The sequence below is a fragment of the Sphaerodactylus townsendi genome, linkage group LG02, assembly GCF_021028975.2.
Source record: "Sphaerodactylus townsendi isolate TG3544 linkage group LG02, MPM_Stown_v2.3, whole genome shotgun sequence".
NCBI classification, from domain to species: Eukaryota; Metazoa; Chordata; class Lepidosauria; order Squamata; family Sphaerodactylidae; genus Sphaerodactylus; species Sphaerodactylus townsendi.
In genome coordinates, this window is record NC_059426.1 from 33,322,487 (window position 1) to 33,345,339 (window position 22,853).

The 22,853-nt window shown below is 40.8% G+C and overlaps 1 protein-coding gene across 5 annotated transcripts in view; it reads right to left on the bottom strand.

Moving 5' to 3' along the window:
- The window catches only part of CSRNP3 (cysteine and serine rich nuclear protein 3), a 130,412-nt gene that overhangs the window by 41,480 nt on the left and 66,079 nt on the right, over positions 1 to 22,853 (bottom strand). The window contains exon 1 of one of the 5 annotated variants that reach the window (XM_048483757.1): positions 16,772 to 16,957. The exons of 3 other annotated variants lie outside the window; for them this stretch is intronic. The gene's annotated coding sequence lies outside the window, so the exon portion shown is untranslated. Of the gene's footprint in view, positions 1 to 14,843; positions 15,001 to 16,771; positions 16,958 to 22,853 lie in introns of those variants that run through there. One more of the 5 variants, XM_048483756.1, reaches the window with a different exon arrangement.

Consider the following 22,853-nt stretch of genomic DNA (forward strand, 5'->3'; position numbering starts at 1 on the left):
CATTTACTTATCCAACAGCAACTGATATTAATGTCTTTATAGCATACAAATTTCAAAGATCTCCTCAAAGAACCTGAAACACAAATTTACAGTTGCACCTACAACTCATTAAGGTGAAACACCAGAACTTAAATGAATTAAGGACTATTCAAAACTTTTTTTTCACCTCTCACCTATACCTGCTATAAAATCAGGAGTGAGTGCCTCAGGTTTGCACACCTCCCCCCCCCCCGTCCCTTCACCATTGCCCAAAATGAATGCCTGAACATCCCGTATTTATCTGAACATGTTATCTCCCCTGACCTGGAATCTTATCTAAGGTCAAGAGGTCATCAAAAGTGTAATAAACATTTGATTTCTCTGAAAAACTTGGGAGGTTTTGTAGAGGGAGGGAAGACTTTTCTTATTCTTGTTTTCTATCCTGCTTACTCACATTGAAGAAAAAGACAAAAGAAAGCAGGTTGGATCCAACAAATTTTTCCATTAGTGAAAAGAGAGAGCAAAGTCCACCTTGACTACCAAAAAGGGTATGGTGGGAATCATAGAGCCTCCATGGACAAAAGCCATGTAGAAGAGGGACTCTGATGATGGTTGCTAACCTCCAGAATAACAATTCTCTCAGAATAACAATTGATTTCCAGACTACAACGATCAGTTCTCCTGGACTCAAAGGCAGCTTTGGAAGGTGAGTTCTATGGAATAAAATCCTGAGTTATAATAAGGAAAGGAACTCATCAAGATTGAGTGAAACTGCTGGTGAGATCCAACCCAGCATGTCAGAGAAGGAAAAGAAGTAGAATGGGTGTGGTATATTTATTATACATTACAATGGAAGAACTTCCTCCAATATCTGCGTAAATTGGTTTGATTTCATGGACTGGTGTCCCTACTTAATAGGTACTGTTTGTTAACTAGAAATACAGAGGGCATGAGTTGCCTTGTTCTGAAACTAGGTGTTCCCAGTCTCTATATCTCCACGTTAATAGATGAATGTTGTTTTGAGCACATCTATTTCTGCTGTATGAACTTTAGAGTAGGAATCCAAGTGAGCACCCTAATTCTTACAGCAGGATAAATTTGTAAACTAGATAGAGAAATGGATGCATTTTTATGCAAGATTTTTAGAATTGCTCTTTCGCAAGGAAGGATTATCATGAATGTTCCAGAGCTATTTTCAGGAAGGGTCAGTCAAAACAAATGCCATGACAATATTTCTTCCAGAATTAATTGTACCTGGCAAATTATTTGAGCTGTTTGTGTATGATTGCTAACAGAAAGCCATTATTTTCTGTTTACATTCATCACTGCTAGAGAACTGAGCATCGCTGCTGGACTAAAAGAAGAATAATCCAGTGAGATTCTGCACTACTCATGTAGGTACAGGACTTGTTTTGTTTTTAAATGTGATATTCCTTCATCGAGTTTTAACGACATCCTTATAATACTTTTTGTCTCGACTCTGTAATTGGTTCAGAGCAGAGACAAAGACAGACACAGCTGACAAACAGTGAACCAATTCATCTTTCAAAAAAGCTTTCTCTTACAAGAGATTACACCTGTCTCATTTCAGCGCACTCAGCCATCTGGCCTTTCTGTGGGCTGGCTGCTTAAACTTCAAGGTCCAGTTATTGTTACAAGTACCTTAGGGGGGATGTGTTCTCTGCAGCACATACAGCCACCTTTCTGCTTGTTCAGAAGTTGTGCTTTTTGCAATGTTGTGTTGAAATGTTTTTAAAAATCAAATACACATATTATGATACTTCCTACATTATACATGTGCCCGGGATACGGCTTTATTTATATTTTATTTATTTTATTTATTTATTTATTTATATTTTAGATTTCTAGGCCGCCTCTTCCCCGAAGGGGAACTTTTGGATAAATCCTTTCAATAATCAGTTTCATTGTTAAGAGGCATATTTCAGACTCCCCACCTCATTCCCTAAAGGCAATCTTTTGATTTTTGCCTTCAAATCTTGAAAACGATAAATGTTACCCTTTCATTTGCTTACCTTGTTATATTAGAAGAGTCGCAACAAGCTCGTATATGTTTCATATTGAAATCTAAAATCTTTGTCTTATACAAATATGCTAATTGAAAGGATAGTTTCCTTTCTTCAGCGTTGTAAAACAAATCTCTGGATGCTATAGAATTATATTTGACTGTGAAACAAATGCCTGAACAGACACTATAATCTTTCTTTCTTTCTTTCTTTCTTTCTTTCTTTCTTTCTTTCTTTCCTTCCTTCCTTCCTTCCTTCCTTCCTTCCTTCCTTCCTTCCTTCCCTTTATTTATTAATTTGCTGCATAGAACTGTGCAGAGGGGCTGAGCCCCTCCACAAGGTTATTAGGGTTCAGCTGAATAAGACCCGGCACTGAAGAGTGCCTCCACAAGCTTCAACAACAGATGTCTCAAGGTGTTCGCCAAGTTTTCATGCTCATCAGTCTTTTTCTGTTTCTTCACATAATCTATGGCTAAATGTACTCCAGAGACCTCCATATTTCTATATTCTTCCAAATGTTCAGTGTCTCTTATTCTCTAACTTTCATGTTCCTCTTTGCTATTCCTTATGGCGAAGAATAGCATCTGTTTTCAACTACTGAATCTGGATCCACCAAATAAGTCTAAAGAGACATGGTTAGGTATCTAACTTGTAGTAGCAACTAGAAAGTTTCAGTTCAAGGTTAGGGGATGTAGATGACAAAGACCCCCAATTTAAGGCAAAATTAAATTTTCTCTAATCTGATGGTCTGAGACTTCGCATCCAAAATATTATGCTAAATGAGGTTGCACAGTATAATAACAATATTCAGGTTTTAATAATATACAGATATAAAATGAATAGTCCCTCTGTTTCAGGTTTTTATATCAGTGATTTTAAGAAATACAGTTACCTGAAAGTACTGAATGTTCATCTCTATGGGAAAACTTTGTGGACTTCTTGCAGAATTAAACACACAAGCATTCAGAGCCAATGTAGATATTCAGCAATGGCATCAACAGGTATGTCAGGGAGTCACAGATGCAAGATTTTTCAAAAGACAGTCTGCTCCCATTGGTCTGAGATTCCAAGGCTTGAATTAAAAGACATCTCCCTTCATGACCCGAAGGCATATGTGTTCATGTGGGGAATACTGCCAATTTCCATTCTACCCGTAGCTTCTTAAAAAGCCATACAGGATTTCTTACCTCTCCAAACACAGTTTTCAGAGGCATGGAAATATGTGCGTAGGGGAATCAAAAATACCCTCTCTCTGTAAGCAGTGTCCTTTGGTCAGCAGTGAGTTTTTTTTAAAGCCAACCCTGTGTCTAAAGGAATTCATAGAATCATAGAATTGGAAGAGACCTCAAGGGCCATCAGGTCCAACCCCCTGCAATGCAGGAACACACAATCAAAGCACTCCCGAAATATGTTCATCCAGCCTCTCTTTAAAGGCCTCCAAAGAAGGAGACTCCAAAGGAGAATTAAGTAAATTTGACTATTTTTATCACTAAGCATATATTGCAACACTTTATACTAGAGACAGCATTCACAAAACCTTGATCAAACATCAAAGGATTTATTTGAGTAACTTATTTTTCCTTGTAACCGTAAAAAAGAGAAAATTTGTGGGAATTCAGTGACGTCTATCACACAAGTCCATAACTTCTTTGATACAGATTCAGGATGTTAACTTACTTAGGTAGTCTTTTGAATTTAGGGCAAGTATTCATAATTGCTCTCAACTCCCTCTATATCCTCGGATGGATCCAACCAGCTTTTCCAGTGCTGAAATGAGGAAAAGGGAGTCCCCTTCGACCACTAACAAGCTTATGTTGTGGTTCACGGAACTAGAAACCTAGAAGTTCAGCCACAATACTTAAAAATAATATTAGAAGAGTTTGGATTTAGAAGAGTTTGGATTTATATCCCCCCTTTCTCTCCTGAAGGAGACTCAAAGGGGCTTACAATCTCCTTGCCCTTCCCCCCTCACAACAAACACCCTGTGAGGTAGGTGGGGCTGAGGGAGCTCCGAGAAGCTGTGAGTAGCCCAAGGTCACCCAACTGGCATGTGTGAGAGTGTACAGGCTAATCTGAATTCCCCAGATAAGCGTCCACAGCTCAAGCGGCATAGCTAGGAATCAAACCCAGTTCCTCCAGATTAGATACATGAGCTCTTAACCTCCTACGCCACTGCTGCTATAAATATTACATATATATATTAATCATTAAGTGCAATTGCACTTTAAAAGGGTTAAAAAATAAACCTCAAAAGGTAAATTTCATACAAATAAGGAATCACATGATACTTCTAAATTGGTTGCACAATAAAAACCACCCAGACCATATGTATTTCAACTTATAAGGCCTTCACAACACTGGTCTTTTTCCATGGACAGGCAGAAATATAACGGCCTTGAGGGATCGTTATATAGCAGCATTTGAGGGAAAGAGAGGTTCACCCACAGCCTCTTTCCTCCCCCCCCCCAAATGTCTTCTGGTCGTTTTCTTTTGTTCAACTCAGGTTTTCCAAAATCACTAGTGATTTTTTCCCCTTGAAGATGGGTTGAGGAAGCCTCCTGCTTGCCTGTGTAGACAAAAGCAGGCAGGAGATGCTTTATTTCTCTGCCTCCCAGCTCTTACTTCTATTTTTGCTGCAGTTGCACCTGGCATTTTCTGCACCTCTTCAGAAGTCTCCTGCAGACATTTGCTGAAGATTTTCCACAGAGGTTTCTTCTGGTAACAGTTCATCCAAGCGTGATTTCACTGTAAAAAGCATGTGAATAAAGTTTGTTTTGCCTGGTGATTCTGTGCACATGTTATTTTTCCTTTTTTTTTTTTTGAGGGGGTGTCTGTGAAGCTATGACGAAACATTACGAGGCTCTGTAATGTGCACATATTTGAATTGTTGTGGCTTTGCAAACACCCTCCTAAGAAAAAAAGAAGGAAAAATGACGTGTGCAAGGTCACCAGGCAAAACAAACTTTCTTCATGTACTTTTTACAGTGAAATCATGCGCACATGAGTTGCTAGCAGAGGAAACCTCTGTGGGAAACCTTCAGCAAATGGAAGCAGGGACAGAGAATCTCTGCAGCACAAAATGGCGGGCGCAACAAAATGAAACAGACAAGCTTCAGTCAGCTAGAGGAGGGTGGGGAGGAAGGAAAAAAACTACTTTTCCTGGCAATGTTTGTTTTGTCTGTTCTGTGCAGACAAAAAAAAAAAGGCAAAATCGTTTTTAAAAGAAATATCTGCAAGACATTTTATTTGCACTGTGAGGAAAGGTCCATTGTGTATATAGACATCTACAGTGAATAAATAACATAATCTTTGTAACAGTAAATGCAGGTTGCACATGAAACCTAGGGACAGAAAAATAATATTAAAATATATTTAGAATTATTACCCAATTAGAAACTTTGTGTACCGCCCCCCTCCCAAATATTGAAGGTTTCTACTCACAGTTCATTGTTGGGGCTCCATATAATGATAAAAGTAAAATCAGGCCTGAACCTGTCCCTTTAATCACATAAATAAACATGATGCAATCATGCTGTGCCAAAACAGAATGTTTAAGGATGACATTAACCCAATAGAAATGTAAACCTTGCTGACTTCCGACCCTTCTGCAGGAAGGGCGTTTTCAGCCACCCCTTCGGCCCCTCAAGCCCCTGGAGCTGTAAAGCCACCTGCCTGGTTATCCACGCCTTGGGGAGGCTGCTGGCCCAACCCTGACAGACTTTGAGTGGGATTATTCCCCACTGAGCTTGATGCCGGTTGGGAGATGGAAGACTGACCCGCCAAACTTTGAGGGGGCGGTTGTCCTGTCCCAAAGGGACCCTGGGGAAAAATGTCCCTGGCCATACTTGGCCCAGAAGGGGGCTGAAAAGGGGGCCCCCCATACGTCATGCCAGGATTACCTAGGAAGGTAGGCTGTGGAGGAAACAAAGCGATAGAGCCTCCGCCTCCCAACATGTAGGGGGCGTAAGCCCCTACATAGCCAGTCTGCCATGGCATAAAATATGGACCAGGCAATCCCAAACCGGGCCAAGCTGACATCCCCGGGGGAGTCCCACAGGACATTCCACTGTAACCTCCTTGAAGGAAATTGCCCCCCTGAGTCGCGTCTCCCACCACAGCCCTGGACAGCATCGCCTGAACTTGTGACTTTGCAGGTTCCTCAAGCGCAACTGATGTGTCTTGGGCTACATGGACCTAAAATGGCCTCCGTAAACTGCCTGGCAACTGAGATCTCAAAATGGCTGCCGCCACCCCTTCTCTCTCTGTATATATATTTTTTTGAGGGCGCCCCACCTCTACCTTGGGCCTAACAACCCTGCCCGAGGCCCCAGAGACGTCTGCTGATCTGTTGTGGTGGTGGGGGGTCTCTAGCCCCCCCACCACCAACAGGACCCTCCTTGCACCAGTTCAATGACCTCGGCAATAGCCGCTGATCTAATGTGGTGGGCGGCTCTAATGCGCCCCCACCAGGCCCCTTTCCAAAGCTCTTGGCCTTGTGCCAGTTTAACAGCCCCCACCCGAGGACGCGGGACGACAAGCGGCGAACCTGCCACTCCTGGGGCCTTCTCGACCCCACCAGCCAAGATCCGGGCGATCACTTCCCAGTTGCGTGGGGGGGGGGGCACCGGGAATCTATAAGGAGGGAAAGATTGACAAAAAAGCAGGAAGGATCCAACCTCCTATCTGGAACTCCTGCACAACCCAGCTTTACTTCATACAGCCCATTCCTCAGTCTGAGGTGGCTGAGAAAGGCGCCACTGAGGTGCTACCCCACCATCTCCAGAGGGCTTTCCGGTGGCTTGGGGAGACAGAAAAACGCATCCCCTCACCACCACTGGAAAGCATTCCATAGGGCTTAATGGACTGTCCAAACTCCAGACCATGGTGCAACTGCCAGCAAACTCAGGGTGGAAGTCAACTAATGACAGATCCGCTCCCAGGGACGCCCTCCCCCCACACTGGCAGCATCACATCAGATGTCAGTGTAGTTCTGCAGCAGACCAGCCTTCCAGGTTTCACCTCCATGGAGCTGAGCAGCAGCCAGCTGCCGCCTTTGCCCCCCCCCTCACCAGAGGGGTGTCCCTTGCACCGGCCTAAGGAGCAAACACATCAGTGCAGCCACACACTGCCTCCATGATGCAATTCACTGTTCCCCCCAATAAGATTGGGCCAATAGCCAATTTTTCTTATTTCAGGAACAGGTGTGCTGATTGCTGATATTGTCTCTTTAGGAAAGGATATTGCAAACCACTTATTACAAACCAGTATAAAGGAATAAGGAAATAAAATGGTGCTGTGAGAGGGTGAACGGAACTTTTTACCAACCTTATGGACAGGCACAATTGACAGTTCATGTTTAAGGTAAATAAAAAAACCCACACAAATTGTATTCATTATTCGCAATCACTTCAAATGGGAGTTTCTGCTTTTCTTAGCCGTTCAGATATTTTCCCTTTAGCTCTTACATAAAACCAATATAGCTGTTCGCCTGTAGTGCATGTAACGTAACAGTATCTACATACTTCCCAGCAGTCGAACTCCAGAGGCAAATTAGTACAAATGATTAAAAACATTATTAGAAAAACCAATCATTTGGAATTCCAAACAAAGGGAAGTAATATATTTCTAAATCTGGCCAGTGAGCAAGCTTTGTCTTCCTCTTGATGGAATAAAGCAGGGGTGTCAAACTTGCGGCCCTCCGAATGTTCATGAACTACAATTCCTATCCCAACATGAACAATGGCTATACTGGCAAGGGCTGATGGGAATTGTAGTTCATTAACATGTGGAGGGCCGTGAGTTTGACAGCTGTGGTATAAAGGGATAAAGCTATTTCAACATTTCCAAGATGGCTTTAGTTACAAGAATTTGAAATAATGTGCCAACTCTTGGTTGGGCAATTCCTGGAGATTTGTGGGATGGAGCCTGGGGAGGATGGGGGTGTGGTTAAGGGAGGAAGCATAACAGGGTATAATGGCACAGAGCCCTGTTGGAATAAGCAACTTCTGCATGCCTGGACACTGAGGGGTGCTGTGTATCTCACTCTGTGTGGTTGCCTCTCTTGTTTGCCCTCCTTGTCTGGGCCAGGAGACCGCCCACTAACTTCCTTTCTTCCCCACAGAGGCGTAGCTGGGCCCAAGTTACTAAGCTGTCAAAGTCGCATTCTTAAATTTCTGTTCTCCCATGGCCCCTGTGAGATTGCCCCTTCCTTTCCCCTTCCCGCACTTACCTTAGTTCCTTTCCTTTTTCAGAACTTTTTCAGGCTGCAAAAGGCCTGTTCTCAGTAAAAACGGCCCGATGGGAACTATACTTCCCAGGAGACCTTGTGAGCCCCAAGGTCTCCTGAGAACTGTAGTTCCTCAGGCCGTTTTTACTGCAAACAGGCCTTTTACAGCCTGAAAAAGTTCTGAAAAAGGAAAGGAACTAAGGTAAATGTGGGAAGGGGGGTGGGGGGCGCAGTGGGGGGTGCCGCAGGGGGTGGGGAAAGGGGGAGGGGCTTTGGGGCAATTTTCCACACACCCCAGGTGTGCGCCTGGTGCACAGCGCACCCCCCGCCCCCTTGTAGCTTTGCGACTGCTTCCCCACGCTGGTCTCACTTCTGACCTGACCTTTGTCCTGAGTGCATGGTCAATGGCTGCCTGCCTCGGTGGGGCTTTCCCACTGAAGCACTCTCTCACTTGCACACACTTTTATTTCTAGCCTCCATTTTAAAATAACAAAGTTCCTTTCTGAGAGACCGCAAAGCTACTTGTTTTGCTTGATATGTGGAATTCTTGGTCACCTTGGCAACAAGATCTAACTCTACCCTGAACTACTTCATCCAGCCTGATTAATGGTCACCCAATGATTACTTAAGTATTTCAAATGTTTTAAAGGAATTTTTCAGTTCCTGGTTAGCCTAAGTAATGGTTCAACATTTAAGAGTGCTTAATTCAAATCAGCCTACATTAGCATGAGGAATAGAGACTGTATCTTGGAATAATTTTTCCTAATTGGCTTTTCACAAGCTATCCCTCCTTCGATATAGATTGGTCGGCATCAGAAGGAATGGATGGATGCAATTTATCCAATGTATGAAAATGTTATGTGTAGAAGAAGCCAGGACTGGTAATTCTCATCTCTTTGGCACACTTCATTTAGGTGTAGTCTCAGATTAGGGTTGCCAGCCTCCAGTGGGGGCCTGGTAATCTGCTGGAATTGCAAGTGATATCCAGATGATAGAAATCAGTTCCCCTGGGGAAAAAATAGTTGCTTTGAAGGGTGGGCTTGTTAGATTTAGTTTAGAATAATGGATCTGCCCAGTAGCGTGTGTGAGTGCAGCTTATAGAAACTTCCCAAGAGATAAATGTAAAAGGTAAAACTTACATTTATTCAAGCATCTCCAGTTCACAGCTTTGTTCCAGGAAAAAGGTAGATAGAAAGAAACCCTAATCTAAGGATTACTATCCCTACGACAAGTGGGCACTCTACTGCGCCATCACGTGGTGTGAACACTGTTATTGGGCTGTGTGGAAAAAGCCAGTGTTACATTCATCATAACCCCTAGTGCAATCTACTACTACAACACATGGAAACCTGAAAAGTATGTGATTTTAGAACTCTGAATATTTTGTGAATGTGTACACAGTAAAGAATATGGACTTTGGCAACAAACTTGTTCCTTTCATCATCTCAGTTTTCAAGTTTTATTATCCTGAAAAAAATGTTCTAAATATCACAGCTGCAAACAGCAGCATGAAAATTTGTGGGCAGCAACTGGGGAAGAATTAAGAACAAAAAGAATATAGAATCATACAATCACAGAGTTGGAGGAGACCCCAGGGCCATCAAGTCCAACCCCCTGCAATGCAGGAACACATAATTAAAGCACTCCTGACAGATGGTCATCCAACCTCTGTTTAAAAACCTCCAAAGAAGGAGACTCCACCACACTCCTAGGTAGTGCATTCCACACAGAGCAGCAAGGATTTCATGACTTATCAGGATTGTCTTCTATATGCTGCATATGTTCTGTATATTTTGCACACTGAGCTTGGATTCAAAATCTGGGGCTCCCTGGGGCACAGTTTTGAGTTTGCCAGTGATTGTTGACCATATACCCAACAACAGCCTCAGTAAAGTCAAAATGGGCCACTCCCTAATAAGTCACAATGACTGGTTCATTGGCCTCCACTACCCTACTTGCCACACGCCTGCCTTGGTATAGTGGCACAAGGTATGGGCTGCACCTGGGGGCCTCTCAATAAACTATCAGTTAACTGTCAGTAAATCAACACATTAAACCATCAGTATATCTAATTCTCAACAAGGTCCCAGCTGTGAATACTTAAAATATGAATACTGAAGCCATGAATAGACAAGATAGATCTTTCTACAAACTTGAGAAAAGTCCAAGGTGTGCAGAAAAATCTAAAATGTAACAACAACAACAACATAAAAATGGGGATTAACACCTCACCTCTACAAACAGCAGAAGCACTGCCTGTAACTGATTAATGCATTCAGGGGAGTTGCTAGGCAACTACACAGTATTGCCAGCCTGCCAGCCTTCTTTTCTGACAGTAAACCTCACTGAAAGGAGGCAGGACCCTTTCCAAGGCTGTTTTGGCATTTAAGAAAGGACTCTGTGGGGCCAAGCTTAGCAGCAACCATCTGGCAACTTGCTACTGTTCAACTTCCATGACTCACCCAGGACCAGCTTCTTGCTACAGTTCAACAGCAGTCACTGCTCAAAAGCTAGTGTGATGTACTGGTTAGAGTTTCAGACTAGGATCTGGTAGACCCAGCTTCAAATTTCCACTGTCATGGAAGCTCACAGCAGGGACCCTGGGTCACTTGCTCCCAACCTAACTTGCCTCAGAAAGTTGTGAGAAAAAAATTGAGAGGAGAAGGATGTAAGCTGCTTTGGATCCCCACTGTGGACAAACATTATTATTATTATTATTTATTATATTTGTATACTGCCCTACCCCCGGAGGGCTCAGGGCGGTGAACGCAACCAACAAACGACCGGAAATAAATAGATTATGGCTCTGTACACATTAAAACTAACCCCATTGAAACACAGCGTTCTGGTTACAAAAGCACATAAACACAATAGATGGCATCCCACAACTGAAGCCCTGAAGAGGGGGGGACGGCAGGGTCCACTGATGTTATAAAAGGGGGGGGGGGCATTCAGCGGCCGGCCTCCCCCAAAGCCCGGTGGAACAGCTCAGTTTTACAGACCCTGCGGAACTCACCAAGATCTACATAGGGTGTAAATATAGAAAATAAATAATAAACATAGCTAAATACTGATAGGAAGAAAAAAAGGTTGGTTGGTAGGAGGAAGGAGAAAAAGAAGCATGGAATGGTGAGGATATGGAGGCTGCCAGGAGGAAAAACAGAAGAAATAGTGAGGGGAAAGGAAAACAGGGAAAAATGAAATACCCTCTGCAAATCCTTGCAGGCTCCCTTTGAGACAGCTAGACTTAGCCAGTTGGCATGACACAACTGGGTCTAGCACAGGACCTGGAGGAGCACATAATTTTCCCAGAGACAGGGAAAGATGAAGATGGGAAGAAAAATTAAAGCAGGCTGGCTGGTGGTTGTTAAGGAGAGAAGGGAGAAGGAAAAGAGGGTACGGGGTGTCACAATTCTAAAGACTAAAGAATAAGTATCCTATAGTATCCTACAGGCCTCAAGGAAGTCTCCGAAGCCTTGTGTAATGTTTGCAACCAGACAACATTTCCCCCGACGTGTTCTGAGCCTTATGATTGGATTTGGGTGAAATTGGGAGGAAAGGTAAAGCCAATCATTGTCGAGGAGGCTGGGCCTTAAGAGAACCACTTGAGGGGGAAAGGCATCTTTCTTCCAGGAGGTGAGTGGCAGAGACTCCACTCCTAACTAGAGAAGATCCCTCACCCAAGGAGGGTAGATTGAACCCAGGAAGGGCCAGAGATACAGTAGCAATCAATGAGGTAGCCACATTAGAAAGATTTGTTGTTTTCTTGCCAGTTTCTTTGTGTATTCATTTTACCTTACTGGTTGAAACATATCCCCTCTCGAAGTTGTTTCTCCCAAATGCTTTCCTCCCATCTGTTGATTACTACCCACCATGTTCAACAAAAACATGTTGTTTTAATCTACCTATGTCTTCACACCTCAGGTTTGACCAGTCATCTGACCACACTTCACTAATGGAGGGGTGCTGTTTGGAAGTGCGAAAGGAAGCAATACGCTGGACCCTTCTTGGTTTGTACCCCCCCAGACCACAGTGATGGCAGCTAGTTAAGGCACTTGCCTACTCCAGGGCTGACGGGGGCAGGAAGGACAGGGTATGGGGCTGCATGATTCTTGGAAGGGATGACCCTCTTAGAATAGCACCCACTGGCCTGCTATACCCACGACAAGAGGTCTTCAGGTAAGGAAAGGAGAAAATAGTGGGGGAGGGGAAATGAGACCTCCTGCGAGTCCTTGCTAGTCCCCTGCTTCCCCATTACTATATTTTACAAAAATTACGTGCATACAGTTAACCCAAATCTTGGGGGATATCAGAGGTAGCAATCTATGAATTGCACACCCAGCCTTCTAGCTGATTATTGCATTTTTATGCCACATTTCCTAAGGTATACGTGATTTTCCCCATTTTATCCTCACAAAAATAGTGAGGTAAGTTAAAGCTGACAGACAGCAACTGGCCCAAGGTTACCAAGTGAGATTCATGACAAACTGGGGGCGTGAATCTAGGTCTCCCCAATCAGAATCTGACAGTCTAACCACTATACTATGTTGACTTTTTCTCCCTTATTTTAATATCTTTGCACTAAAACACATGAGCGTTTCCATTATTTCAAAATACTACGGCTCAAACAGATCTATACAAAAGAAGTAGTATAGCTCTGCAGTATTTCTTAACTTTGACGTTTCAATTGAATAAACCAAAAACTGTAGCCTATTCAAACATACTGACAAATAGAGCAATTTTAAGCAAGTCTACTCAGACCTACTCAGTGGAGCGTATCCCCAGGATTGCACTGTAAGTTCAGTGAAGCCATTTGTGAATGCAAGAAGGCTGTACATGAAAATGATAATTGCTGAAAACCAGATGTAACCTTGTTTCTGCTGCAAAACTGTGGCGGTCGAATTAGACACTATGACATAGACCTGTGATCAGAACTCCTGATGCTTCCTTCACCATCAAAAAGAAACCGTGAGAAAGCCTGATTTGGAGAGAGGGCAGCACTAGGAAAGGGAATGTCATGTTCTTTTTTTAAAAAAACTGAAATCTATGTATCTCCTACATAAGTGCAGTTTGATCTTGATTTTACCAGCATAAAACATGGATTACTGTCGAAGGCTGAGAACAAACCTGCTTTTTGCTACACAAAATAGATTTTCTGACAGAAATTCAAGAGACAAAATGCACAGAATCCATTATTTGAACATGTACATCTTACAGTTTGTGTTTGTGAGTTCAAACCCAGGAAACAATCCAGTCAAAGCTGCCCATGTTTGTCATGGAAGACTTACCAGTGCAATCCTAAATAGAATTACACCCTTCTAAGCAACCTGATTTCAGTGGTCTTAGAAAAGTGTAACTGTTTAGGATTGCACTGTTAAGCTCATGCTAGAATTTCTCTCAACAAGATTTAAAATTGCTGTCAGTTTTTGTCTTCTATATTTGCTTTATTTATATATCAAGTGTCCTGAAAGCCACTAAAATCTTATAGTTACTTCTGAGGCTGTTCAATATAAAGCATTAGTTTTGACCTGTAATTATTCCTAACACATCCACATTATTGGGGAGGGGGTGAGTTTAATTGACGGAATTGAAAAGTGGGTCATCAATGCCAAAAGAATAATCTAAATGATAATTATGAAACTATAAAAGTAAAGCTTAATTCAGTGCTGGAGGTGGGAAAGGAAAGAAAGAAATGTTGCTGAAGACAGGTAGTAGGAAGACCATATCATTAAAGCAAGGTGCAAGATCAAATACTCTTCAGGAAACAAGAATCAATATTATCCAGTAGAAAGACTGCATCTTACCCAATATTTACATATTCAGGCTGACTGCACCAATTCTACACTCATAAAGAAAATACCTAAGACAGTATAAACATTTTCAAAATATTGTGAGTGTGCCACACCACTCCCAAACAGATTTGTGTGTATACTACTTGATAGAATAGGATGTCTCTTGTCATTTAAGACCTTAAATGAACCCAGTGAAAAACAAAGTTCCCAAAATGCTTTAATTCATGATGGATGACAGATGCTAATTTCACAAAAGGCCACCCAGCATAAAAACTCAAAAACTTCATTGCGCAAAGTTGGATGGGGAGCCCCACTGTGATACCGCAGCATATGATTGACACAGTCAAAGTGGTCACATCTATAATCTGATAGTAATGTGTATGCAAACCTCCTCATGTGAAGAGCCATGCTATCCATGAAATCATGTGGACTGGGGACACTCACTACAATCCTAAACAAAGTCACACTTTTATAAACCCTTTGGCTTTACTGGATTTAGAGAGCTATAACTCTGTTTAGGATTGCACTGTATTAACAGTAAGTAGAGAACCATGCATGCACATGTTTACATTTATTAAAGATTTAACCCATCTTATACTGAATAACACTGTTTTGTTACATTACTCCAACAAAATGCCATGAAAGCTCATATTTAAAAGGAACAGAGATCAAGTCTGAGGGCCCCGAAATTTGAAAATTGAACAAATAAAAACGATTCCTCTGACTTTAGCCATTTCCAAAGTTGAGAATGCAGGACCCCTAGGTTAGCATTATCCAAGACATTTCCCTGAACAAACAAGAACACAAATCTTTGGACCATACCTGGGTTGTGATACTTCCAGCAATCACAGTGCTTTCAACTGCACAATGACCTCAACAGATGAAGAGCCAAAAGCTCTGCTTCTTCATTTTGTGCTGGCAAAGGCTCACTGCAGTAGTCTGTATATGTCTTTCCCCCAGTCAACTGTTACAGCCTTCCACCAGCTCTCTGACCTCTGAACTCATTTCTTCTCTCCCTCTTTCTCTCTCCCCTCCTCCCCATCCTCTGCAGTCAAAGCTACTGTGCTTCTCTGATTTGCATAAGGCTGGCGAAGGCCTGCCAGGAGCAAAGCAGAGAACGCTGCCTGGGTAGGCAATTGTACAGCTGCAGCTTTGCTGAAATACCTGAATCACTGGAGAGCAGAAAGGGGGGGGGGGGCATTATGTTTGCACTAAGCACTGGTGCGACCGGTGTGTGAGAAACTACTCTCTCGCTATGACTAATAGAGGGGCTGGGGTTTTAATTGTGAAGAATATTGAGCAGCACGTTACAATTCTGCAGAATACCTTACTAAAATCCGGCTCCGGCAGCCGGTTTCCAAGGGGACCAAAATAGTCAAATAGTATATTTAAATGAAGGGAGGAAAGTGATTTGTGAAAATTTCAATTGGTAGACTTGTTTATCTTAAATACAGCTAGCTAGATGTGTTAGTTTTTTTTTAAAAAAATTGTGTGTGCGATTATTTTCATTTGAGATTCAAATAGCTTCATTCAGGTTTATTTGCAACAGCAAACTGAAGGTAAAGCAGTGTGTTACACAATATTATAACTGCATAAATCAAATGGAAAATAAAGCAAGGTTGCTCCCATTTTTAGATCAGAAGCACTGTTAACAGCCTATACCAAAATAACAGGACTGATCTCTGCCAACCTGGACCAATATTCAACATGCCAACAAAACAGTTAAAAAAGCACTGTGATTCACATCAATTCACCAAAATTTTCTGTTGCAAAGAGGATGTTTTGTTTTATTTGTCTGCAGCAGTGGTTCAGAGTTATCTTATTTCCTGCTTCTCCCATTTTGCTTCCTGCAGGATACAGCAGCCCTGCTTAAAGGTACTATTTTCTTATCACTGAAATCCATATTAAAAAAATCAACAGTTCTGTTTCTTGCAGGATTGAAAGGATATTGATGACATCCCTCTCTCAGAATGCTGGATGCCTGCATCACAATAACATATTTAAACTCTTCTGTTTTACACAAAGCTGGTTTCAAAAACATTAAATACTAAAAAAAAAATCCATCAAGCCTGTACATCTCACAAAGGTTTCTTAAAACATCTGAGATATTTCTTTTAAAATGTGAAACAAAATGATAACTACTGTAATAACTGGTGGGAAAAGAGAAAGGGAGAATACTCAAGTATGTTGTTAAAAGCTGGTGAGATTTGCTGAATATAGTTTTCTTATGTGTGTATGCATCTGTCTTTTCATCATCAGCCCTAATATATTTCACAAAAGGCAGTGTTGGGGCATCCCAATTAACATTCCAGTGTATATCATTTGTCATTTAAAAGCATAAGAGACAAATGCAAGCACTGAAACCACATGTTTCCTATCAAAATAATGAGCTTGACAAGACACTAAAGGTAACAAATTGTTCTTGCATTGAAATAGTGCAGCATTTCAGAATTGATAGCTGATTAGTGTTAAGGGTTGATTATAAGGAGTCAATGTTTCCTTTACTCATAAATCGGTAATATTTCCGGTTACAGTGATTTAATACCAAATATATTCTGTGTACCAACTGATTGCTATACTTTGCACAGTTTATTTAGCCGGGTATTCAACTCATGTGGATCAAACAAGCCACACCTTACTGAATTAAAAAAAATGCTTTAGAAATGGAAACAAATATATTGTTAACAGTAGAAACTGCTATTGCATAACCAATGAATAATCCAAAACAGATTTTTTTTAAAAAAACTGACCTGTTCAAATGGTTGTTTTTCCAATCCATGCGCTCTTTCTAATAATTATGCACCAAAATAGGTTGTCCTTGTGCAAAGTGTGACGTATTATCTGCCTCGCCAGTTCCAGCAGAATCTTCTTAAATTTCCCAGCCCTGTGTTTTACTGCCGGTACCATAAGCTTTATTGTTCAGTGATAAGAGCTACACACTGCACAAAGACTCATTACCTACTGCTTGCTTAGCTAGCTGCTTCAGTCTCTGACGCTGCCTATGTGATCACATGGGAGTTTTGTCTGATAAAACTGGGCATACTACTGATTTCACCGTCTATGGATATTTGTATCGACCTAGGTCTATTATGAGGAAAGGAAAACGAATGAGAAAGCAGCTTTGTTATTAGCACGGCACAAATTATGGAAATCCCTTCACGATCCCTGTGCATGCCCATTACAAATCCCTTTGCAACCTCCCTTACAAAACATGGATTCATTAGAGTTTGGAAAATATTACTAATATTTGTTTTGTGATGGGTAATGACAGTATCACATCACTTAATCTTCATCTGGGAGACAATGATCATTTGTCCTGCTGCTCATAAAAGTAAGTATATTCCTACCTGGCATCACGGTAGCATACTTTCAAGCAGCTAAAACTACACAAGCAGTGAAGTAGCAAACCTAAGCATATTTACTCAGCTATTAGCCCAAATCAGTGGGACTTGCTTTCAAGTAAACATAAGTAGGAAGAAAGTCATTACGGAGAGCTTTGTTTCATCCCCAAAGGTTTGAGTTTCTATTGTGTGAATTAATTAAACCCCCAATATGCAAGTGAGTAAAAATCACTCAGTTAAGTAAAATCTCCCCGTTAGATTAAATGACATACCAGATTAATATTTCTGTCTAGCATTTTAAACCTATTAAGACTTTAACATAGTAAATCCAGATTTTAGGATCTATAAACACAAGTAGAAATCTTTTAATTCTTTTTTTGTTTTTCAGTTGTTAAAATGATATTTCTTTTATTCAGCAACAATTGACAGCTGTTTCCTCAAAAGTAATGAAACCAACAGGGTATCCCCAAAACAGGAGCAATAGCGAAGGTAATTTTTACCCTTGAAATTTTATAATTCTTTCTTCCTTCGGAATGTTTAAATGAAAATAGCTGACACCTCTGAAAATCAGTAATGAACTGTCTTCAAGTGCAAAATATAGAAGTTAACCGGAATTATGTATTAATATTTTTTAAGTAGCCAAATGACAAACGGGAATATCATTTACTCATTAAAGTTCTACAAATGAAAAAACCCTACTTAATATCCTTTTCAGAGGCCACTCATTAGCATAAGTAATTGACAACTTGTTGCTCATTAAGTGTATCCTCAAGTGTATAGTCACTAAAAACTACATTACTAACCTCAGTGCATTCAAGATTCAACTCTAACAAACACTGCATGAAAAGATCTAATTCTGTTTCCTCAGAAGTTCACAGAACAGCTCCATCACACTGTGAAGGACAAGCAGGAACAAGCCAGCTGTGGTACAGTCAGACACCTACTGTATGTAAACTAAGGGATATCCCATTTTTGAACTACAAATTAAAATAGAAAATAAGTATGAAAATATTTGGAACCTGATTATCCATTTTTATCATGTATACAGTAAAAACATGCATGTTTGGATCAGGTAAAATATCATACCGGAGATGTTCTACCATTCTTAATTAAAAACAAACAAACAAGTTAATCTGTCCTTGAATTACTCCTAGATTCCAATTGGTGTTACTTTTAAACCATAATCACGTAGGTTATAAACGCTCTTAATTCTACCATTTTGGTGACAGCACATCTTCAGACACAACTGAACAGATGTTCAGGGTGCAACTATGTAGTGGTAAAGATGCTGCCTTTTACATTAATGAAGAAAAATGAAGCTAAGCTAAGCACTTGGTAATGAAGAGTTTCTTTTGTGAACATTGAACGCCTTGTCCCTACTAATGATGTCATAGGATACTAAGGGTAGAAAGAAACGAACGGAAGCCATTTTGCTGCAGCAGCCTGAAACAGCAGGAAAATAGATTCCTAGCAAATGGAAGAAGAAAATAAAATAAGAATAAGAAATAAAATTGTCATTACCTACAGTAGGGAGATAATGGAATGAGTCTCCAAACTGATGGGTGGACGAATAGCTAGAGGAGTTCATTTAAAAAACTGATTAAAATATAAAAATTAGCAATGAAATGTTACCACTGTCAATAAAGGCAGCCAGTGATCTAAATAGTATGACTGTTGGGTACATACCAGACAAAAATCTTTTGGTTTGGAACAATAGTTTTATTTTTTCATCCTACAAACTGATGCAAAAAGAGTTAGAATAATATATTTTCAGGATGTTTTAGGATAAGAAAATGACAGTAGAATTAAGGCTTGTCTTACAGGTTCTACCTGTAGTTCATACGCTGCATCCACAAGAGTATTTCAAAAACCACTATTTTGTAAGGTTATTGTGAATTGTATAGATAATGGATGTAGTTTTGCATTTTCTGTTACTGATGGTTTAGTTTTACTCAGTGATCCCAGTCACATTTTGATCCTTCTACCAATGTTAACCCTATGACAGGATAGTAAATTAAGAACTAAAATGACTGCAGGAAATGTCTATCAGGATTCAATTGTTAGTTAATTTCATATAATCACCTTTCTTTATATACACTGAGAACACAGACACATCTTGCCTCACCTCTCTTAGATTTCTTTGAGACTGTCAAAACATGTAGGTAGGAATAATCTGTATTACATATTTGGACATTCTTTTTTTACAAATTCCCTCAACAAAGACTCTAGAGAAAATTAAGTAGCTTTATGGCAGGGTGGATTGTAACTGGTTAAAGAATCGGAAACAGAGAGTAGGAATTAACTGACATTTTGACAATGAAGGGAAATGTGTAATGGGTCAACCAAAGATCTGTATTTAGCTAAGCGCTACTTAATTTATTCATAAATTATCTGGAATTCGGTCAGGTAAGCAATGAAGTACCCATTTCTAAGGGTCATAACGAAGTATTCATCTCATACTCTGAAAAGGATTTCTTCAAAAGACAAGAAAGTAGTAAATGAGGTTTTAATGTAAATAACAGAGACATCCTTTGTTCACCTATACAGTGGCCATGTAGAGGTGGCATGGGAAGAGTGGGATAGTTGTGTCTTTTTTTAGTATATGTTAAAATGCTATAACACAAATGACTGTGGCTAGTTTTCTAATATTTTGTAGTTGCTGCTATAGCTCCACCCCTAGCTACTGCCTCATTCTGTTGCTATGGTGGGAAGACTTTAGTTCTACCTATCCCTCCATGCATTGTGGCAGCATTCGGTGAATGCTTATTAGCTCTATTTACAAACATCAATGGTTGAATGGGAGGTTAAAAGCAGCCTCTATTTGTATAGCTTTAATTATCCACAAATATTATTTGCACACATTTCTCATTCAAATGGATTTTGCCTTTTTTTAATAGTCTTATCTGTTACACACATATGGACATTACCTCTGCAAAATGAAATAAACTAAGGAGGAGAGATCCACAAAAATGTTCACTTTCCTCATTAAAATAAAATTGAAATGTGTGCTCACACACTCACTTATTATATATCTCACAAAAATAGCTTTAGCAATATTGGGATACAACTTCTCAGTAAAGCAAGGTAAACATAAATTATTTTTTAAACTACCCAAAACTACTAACCATGCTATGGGATATGAGATTCTTCTAAGCCCATTGACTTTAAGGGACTCTTGCTTAGGATGACACTGTTAAATCTATCCATGCACAGGAACAACATTGGAGAGTATGAAATCCAGTGAAAACCATGGAGAAAAAGCAGAGAATGAAAAGATACTAGGCATAATACAGTGTGGGGAAATAATCTTCCCCAGTACTTTCACCATTTAGGCTGGAATCCTAAGAACACTTTCTTGGGAGTAAGTCCTATTGAATCAAATGAGACTTACTTCTTAGTCTCTGTAGATCTACTTAGGATTGTTGTTGTTTTGTGTCACTATCCACAGCTTATTGATACAAATGACCACCTAACCTTATGAGAAGTTTGAGAAAGGCTTGCCACCGTTACAACTTATAAGTATGTGTGCAGAAAAATATTACACCATATCTTTATGGTATAAATGACTAAGCTGTAGAAAACGCTGCCGCAAATGGTTCCTCTGTATTGACTCACTGACTATTCAAGAAAGAGATCTTGGAATCCTTCTGGTATCTTCAAGCAACAAATATAAATTCCATTTTAGGGACAGGGTTTGAAAATAACACAACACTATAATCAGGGACAGAGTAAGGGGGAAGTGCACCCGGTGTGTGTGCGTGCCCTGCGCCCCTCCAAGCCGCCGGAACGCCCTGTCCTGCCCCCACCCAGCCCCCGGAATGCCTCCGCAGGGGCGTGTCCCCGGTGCATCATGCACTTCCCCGCCCCCTTGGCGCTACGTCTCTGTCTATAATGCATTGGGGCGGTATACTAAAATTGAACATCTGAAAATCTAGGCAACCCTAAACTGTCAAAGAACAAACAAGCAAACAAACGTTCACTCAGTGGCAGAGCCCATGTACGGAGATTTATGACTGGTCACCAATCACGTCCTAAGCAGTATATACATTCCTGGGATGATATTCATCCCCCACTTTCTTTGTACTAATCACAAAACATGAGCTGAGGGAAATACCACTTTTCTAAAAGTACAAACTTCAACCTCTGCAAAAAAAAAAATTAAGGTACAAACTTTCCATTTTTGCAAAAGAATTCTGTAAAATTTGATATTAAATGCAATAAAAACGCTACTTGGCCTGTGTGCAGTGAAATGGAAGTGACTGTGCATTTACTGTTATTATTATTTTTACATTCAGGTGGAAAAGCCCTCAGGTCCCAGCGCTACTTTCTCAGGATGCTCCTGCCACTTTCCCTTCAACTGGAAATGGAAATCATTGTATGGCCATTGAAGGACACAAGCAGACACAGAAAAGAGCTCAAGCATTATGAACGTTGCTCATCACCAGAGGTAGTTCCACAGACTCTTCATGGAGTTACAAGTGATTCATTGTTTAGCTATGTCACTATTGCACAAAATAATTAAGGCATAATGCCCCCATCTGCTGCACACCATTTTTCATCTTGGCACTCTTGTGCTTTCTAAAAGCATTGCTGCATTCTCCTACGGTACCAAAGTTGCAGGAAAGGCTATCAGTCCTGTTCATGTGTTGTCAAGATGTACGAGTGATAAGGAACCTCAGCTGTTCCTCAAGAGGAGGCTATTTTTTTTATAAGAAGGAAAAGGGAAAAGGTTTTGGTGTTAAGCATACATCAAAGTACTGCATTAACAACACAACCCTAAAGCCACTCTGAAAACAGCTTAGGAAGGCAATTCAGTGTAATGTGGAGATATATATATATTTTTAAAACATTTATACGCCACCTCTTGAAAGCTCTTCTCTTTGAGCTTGGAGATAGTCTGGTGGAGCACCAGGTTGGCATAAGGGTCAAAAGTGATGGGGACTTACAGGAGTCATTCGAAGCCACAGGTGTCAAACTCGCGGCCCTCCAGATGTCATGGACTATAGTTCCCATCACCCCTTGCCAGCATGATGCTGGCAGGGGGTGATGGTTACTGTAGTCCATAACATATGGAGGGCCGCAAGTTTGACACCTATGTTCTAAGCCCTCCCATCCCACATCCTGTTGTTTGAACCAACATAACAACTGACTGGCAACAACACTGGAAAATATATAAACATTCCCACAGGACTGTCTCCAGAAGGAATGCTTACATAGCTTGTACAGCGAGAACACAGTTAAATTCTTAAACTACTCATTTGACCCAATGGCCTTGAGCAGTATCACACTGATAAAGTTAAAAACAACGTCAACATTCTGTCTCCAGGCTCAGACTCCTTTATTTATTCATATTATATCTTATAATAATATGGGGGGGGGGGGGAACTTCGCAACTACCCAAGCGGCCTTGTGCTCAATGCCTGCTAGGAGCACTCTCAGTTTCTTTCCAGTAGGTATATTTGCCCTCCCCTGAAGAAGCAGCAAAATCCAT